The sequence below is a fragment of the Acanthochromis polyacanthus genome, chromosome 8 (genome assembly GCF_021347895.1).
Source record: "Acanthochromis polyacanthus isolate Apoly-LR-REF ecotype Palm Island chromosome 8, KAUST_Apoly_ChrSc, whole genome shotgun sequence".
Lineage (NCBI taxonomy): Eukaryota > Metazoa > Chordata > Actinopteri > Pomacentridae > Acanthochromis > Acanthochromis polyacanthus.
Window position 1 is genome coordinate 10,744,565 of NC_067120.1, and position 6,000 is coordinate 10,750,564.

Genomic DNA, 6,000 nt, shown 5'->3' on the forward strand with positions numbered 1-6,000 from the left:
TACAGTACATAGGATATATGTTAATCTGTAGCTCATAGACCGTATATAAAGAAGGTAGAAACAATCTCATGACTCACTCAATGTAGCCGAAAATGTTTGGTAAAGTGAATAAAGTAAGGTCTACTGGAGAAGAAGTGTGCAGTTTGATAACTTTACGTTTAAATATGTGACACATTATGAGCTTTTCTGATTGCAGTGAACCACTTGAAAGCACAGGTTTGATCATTCTCCATCCTCTGCATGTTTCACGCACAGCAAGCGGAAGTGCTGACAGGTCATTCTATATAAATGAATGAACAGTGAAGGAATTACAGCGCTGTGATAAGCCCTCGTGTTTCACATATTAGCTTAATGGAAACACACCAGATAGCAGCACTACACTACTTGGAGTCACTGAGGCTGACAGAAGCGCTGAAGAAACGCTGGCACAAACCTCTCCACTCCACTCCTGTGTTTTACTGACATTAGATGATTCTCAGGTTTACTGCAGTAATGTTTTTGTAAACACCGTATCATCCAATGTGTTGAAACACTGTGATTTTGTGATAATAAAAATAATTTAAAAAACTGATTGACTTCTCCAATCTTCTCTGCCTTTATCATAACAGCTACACAAAGTCACAATAACGCTTTAATGCGTTGAACTTTTACCACATCCTGTCCTTTCATGCTGAGCCCCAGCATCTACGGCCTTCTGACAATCAAATGCTTTTCCGCTGAGAGTGCTTTTCCCCTCTTTTTTTCCAGCAGGAATGAAGCGCAACAGCTCTGAGACCTGAGCATGTTTCCAGCAATAAAACCAATGTTAACAAGAAGCGAAAAATATTTCACCTTTTAGCAAAAACACCGCTGTGCATCTCGCAGGTTGTCAGCAGTTGCATAGTAACAGCGGGGCCACTGCCGACACTTGCTTCAAGCATCTGTTTGGTGCGACCAGCGAAAAGGAAAACCCCAATGAACAAACTAGCTCTGAGCATTAAAGCTCAACAACTACCAAAGTCACAACTACCTTGTCGAGGCCTTTCGCTGTCCTCGTACTTCTTAAAATTGCAGTTTGACCTGATTTTTCAGCCTCTGCTTTCACACCAGGTCATCAGGCTGAAACAGTGGTGCTGATCTGGCACAATTTAACAGCTTTAAGGTTGTTAAAAATCATCTTAATGCACACTCTCTGACAGCATCTGCTTGTTAAGAAATACCAAACAAGCTATAATGGAGTGTCAAATCTGATTTAGATTTTCGATTTATATTTATTTATATCTACTTCCTCTGTCTACAACTTCGTCTTTTTTCGTATTCACACCTAACACTGTGTTTTTTATGAACATGTCATAAAATGTCAGTATTTTGGATGTCTCGGCCACCATGTTAAACAGATGTCATCAGTATTTATCTGGACATATTTAGTATCTTTGAAAACTTGGGTTAAAAGCTAAATTAGAATTTAAGATAGAATTTTGAGTGTTTGCAGAAAGCATCATCCTTTCTGTAGCTGAAATACTTCCATGTTGCATTCTCTTTTTTTGCAACCAAATCTTACTTTTCAGGGCTTCTAAACCTGTTCATCGCTCATTTTGCTATATACATGTGGGGCCTGTATATCACCAAACTCCCAGTCTTTTCAATAAAGTAAGAGAAAAAGTATATCAGTGTCTCAAGAACCATTAAATCAGAGTAAATGATGTTCTATCATATTTCTTCTGTTTAATAATTACTGAAAAAAAGAAGTGTATGGGTTTTCCTTGTGTATCAAACAGCAAAAAAAGTCGTATTATGATGTATTAACCTTAAATTGTCTTACTTTACTTTGAATTTCCTGTTATATGACTCCTGCACATGCTCATTTGCAGTGTCGATACTCAAACAATATATTGTGTAACGCTGATCTGAACCTATTTTTAAACTCGAGCAGAAAATATCTAATTTGTTCGTAAAAATCTAATTACTTGGCTAACTGGTTTATGTATTAAAACAATAGTTAGTTTCAGCCCTACTTTAAATCTTTATTAAATTGTGGATTATGTATTCATTCTTTTAAACAATAGCTAATTAACTAAATTTGTAATCTATCTTTTGTAGCAGAGGTGAATAAACTACCGGTAGATGGAAAAGTACCGACCAAGGTGGCCGCAACTGAAATGAGTGACTCACTTTGGCACTGAGAGTGGCGGCGTCATGTGTGTAATACACCTAAGCATATGATCAGTCAGGCTTCCTTCACACACGCTGCTGTATGTGGGATGCTGCAATTGTTCATCCTGCGCTTTTGTCTGTTTGGGGAAGGAAAAAAATGAAGCTGTGATGGCTCAGCATGACACAGTGGAAGGCATTACTCTCACATGCAGCTCTCCAGCAGAGAGGGTTTGTGGGATGAGTGCCCTCTGGCAGGGAGGTGATGCCAGTGAACAAACCCCGGGGTGTGTGTGAGAGCTGCTCAGCCATCACTGTGACTCACCCCCGCTCCTTTCATTAAACACTTGCATACATGCTCATTTTCTCTGTGTCACAGTATATCTATTGCTCACTCAGTCTGAAACTGCTACTGGACTTCCCGGCATTACAATCACACGTTCACCACATCATCACAATGTATGTGTGACTTATCACGTCTATTTCGCAACTTGTGGCCCCGCAGTCATTACCTAATCTGTGTTTATCTATATAGAGAGAAACATGTTAATGTGTAATGCCTTCGACTGTCGGACTATTTATTAGGCTAACAGTTTGTCAAACCACCGCCAGTGGCTCAGCTCCAAAGCAAGTGGGCCTGTTTGAAATTCAGCAGAGCAAGAGTGAACAGCTCGAATGCTCCTCAGGTGGCCCGTCATGTCCGTGGCAGCAGCTCAACTTTCCTGCATTTTCCACCTCAGGTCTGCCTCCCCCACACACCCGCCCACTACCACATACAGTAACAACCACGTCCAACAGCAGAGGGGGGGTTTTTTTCTCTTCACGTAGCAAGAAATTTGATTTAGCAGCCAGCAATGGCGATATGATTTGTCACCACTCATGTCACAGAGCAAACGGATGGGTGATATGACCTTTTATACAGCGACAGACTTTTCTGGACAGTTTGTGGCAGATCTAGCTTTAATATCGCCAGCTGTAGAAAGTAGAAATTTAGGTCTGGTTGTTTTATCAGTAAAGTTTCTCTATTGAGTTTTGTGCCAATTAGTATCTACATCACAATATCAGAGCTACAACAGTTACTCAAATCATTGATTAATCAGATTATCGAGCATCGATTTTGAGGAACATTTAATTGTTTATGTAGTTTTTCCAAGCAAAACTTTTTAAGACACCTGCTTCTCTAATTTGAAACCTAAAATTAACAAATAAATTGAAAACGATTGAATTTTGGACTGTTGGTCAAACATCCATCGACAAAATAATTTCACATTTCACTTACATTTTTACAGTTTTCTGATTACTTTATAGCCTAAACAATTAACTGATTAAGTAAAACACTAAACACTAAAAATAATAAAATATACTGATAAATTATAGAAATGACATGCATTTTAAACACATCCGCACAACTACTATACAGTCAGAGAAAGTGCTAGTATCACTATGGCCAAAAGCGAATCAAACAGCAAGTTTTATGTTAGAAACCTACATGTGGTAAGTATCTTTTAAACATAATTTACATTATATTTATATAATATATTATCTATTATATATTTTGTTTTTAAGTTCGCTTTTTGTAATTGATTTCTGGGGATAAAGGGGCAGACAAAATAAGACTCGTCTTCTTTCTGCTCCCTTTCATTCTAGTTTGGAGACTGTATTTACATGAAACATTTTTTTATTTTACAAATGACTGAAATAAAGAATAAATGAAATTAAATGAAATATTAAAAATTGAGTCAAAAAGTAGGGAAAAAATAAGTTATTTCTATAATATTCTATATGTTTGATTTCCTACAGCACATTTAACATCATCTGTTTCTGAGGTGGTAATAATTTCAAAGTCAAATATAAAATCGTGTCCCCTACAGGCATTTTGACTTTATTTTAACTCTCCACTGCTGTGGTGACGTCAGCTCGTCTTTCAGGTGATGCTGTGGAAGGTGAAAATGACAAGTGGGACCTGTGCTTTCATTTTCAGATGTCTATTAATTAGTGCACTGTGGCTAGTCTGTTTCCATCTGATGTAGAATAATAATTAGCTCATGAATAATATGCTGTGAGTCCGCTTACCTTCAATTACCAATTACCTTCAGTACAAACAGACTGCTTCCCCATGAGAGAACCATAAAGTAACCTTGGTTTCAAGCAGGAATTCCTCTCTAGAATATAACCTCATCCCAAAGGGCTTACTGTGATGATCATTTACAGACATGTCAGTTCATCAAGCCAATTACCACAAAGGAGAAGTGTTACACTCCTAATGCACTGTGTACTCAGGGAAGTGACCCGATGAGATAAACGGATGGTATTGGACAAAAGGAAGTTGAAAAGAGTGATGACTCAAACACACGGAAAATCCTGAGGATGAATAAGTTATAAGACCATCTACATGTGGGGCAGATGAGACATTAAATATTAACTTAGCATCTGATATATCGTTAAGCTTAAACAACTCCTGAAAAAAGAAACTACTGTACATTTACAACCATCCCACTGTGGAGCTGAGCACGAACTACACATCCTGTTCAAAGACAATGACAGTGAAGGGAAGAAAAAAAGAAGTGTTTGACTAAGCATCTCGCACTGTAAATTGCAGTTCATTTCTGAAGCAGTCAAAAATCTGCATGCAGATAACACCCACTGCTTCACTCATCTCGGCTACATGACTCTCATTGTACACGCCCAGTTTTTGTAGCGCAGACGAATCAAAGTGAGCCAAATGTTCAAAAGGAAGTAAGATAAATTCTTATCTGATGCAAATCTATTCTTTAAAATACAAAAAGTGTAACAGAGCTGCGGTCTCGTAGAAGACTATGTAACTGAAAGGAAAAAAAAAAACCCGACTGAAATCTCTAAAACAACGCACAGGAGAGGAGAAATCATTTCACACCAAAGGTAATTGTAGCTTTCCACGACACATGCTGAATTACCTCTGAGCCAGCACGGGGATCCGTCTCATCTTTACCATGGAAACCAACACCATACTAGAGTGCATGCACGCACACTGAGGGAGCAACTGCCATGGCATCTATAGCACCGTAGCTCTGAGAGACCAGACCATTTTACTGAGCAGCTAACTGGACATTCAGTCAACCTTCTGTCTATCACTCCCTATTTCACTCTCTCTCCCTCTCTTCTTTTCCTAATGAATTTCTTCTGTCATGAGCCAGATGAATTACCTTTTATCAGCGGAGGACAAGGTCTTGCGGTGCTCAGTAGGAGCGGCTCTCATTCAAGTGGTGACAGCGGAAAAGAAGCTCTGCAGGGATCCCCAGAGATGCTCAAGGATGCGGCTGAACCGGCATCGCACGCACGCATCCACCACCGCCACTATCAGCACCAGCGAGAGCAGCAGCAGCAGCAGCAGCAGCAAATCGGAAGGGGAGGGGAAAAAAAGATTTTAAAAAAAAGGCAGGAGAGGGGGTTGCTCTATCAGCAGCAGGAACATTACATCATAGGCTGCCTGTGGAAGGGTGGGAGAGGAGTGGACGGAGGAAGGGAGGTGCTCCTTGTAGCAGCACTCTCCCTGTCACTGCTGAGCTCTGTTCAGTGAATGCACAAGTCCAAATTTAATATTTATGATCTGGTAACTGTAAAATGCCCTCAGTGGTTAGAGTCAAACCTATGAAATAATTAAATCAGCTGCTCTTAAATGTGTACCATCAGTGAGGTTTGTTGTCAGATTAGACACAATATGATGCACACTATAATGTGGTTCATCCCTTTGGGGCACAGACTGCCTGTGTGTGTGTGTCTCAGTGTGTGTCCGGTGCTTAGAAGCCCACACAGTGTCTATTCTGTGTAGCAATTCAATTGCGTGACCAGCGCTTGCTTACCAGTGCTCACAAAGCATGCTGATATTCAACC

General features: G+C 39.7%; 1 protein-coding gene across 1 annotated transcript in view; it reads right to left on the reverse strand.

Moving 5' to 3' along the window:
* sema4ba (sema domain, immunoglobulin domain (Ig), transmembrane domain (TM) and short cytoplasmic domain, (semaphorin) 4Ba) overlaps positions 1 to 5,639 on the reverse strand; it is a 53,591-nt gene extending 47,952 nt beyond the window's left edge. The window contains exon 1 of the mRNA XM_022191349.2: positions 5,313 to 5,639. The gene's annotated coding sequence lies outside the window, so the exon portion shown is untranslated. The remainder of the gene's footprint in view (positions 1 to 5,312) is intronic.
* Positions 5,640 to 6,000: the final 361 nt, after the last annotated feature.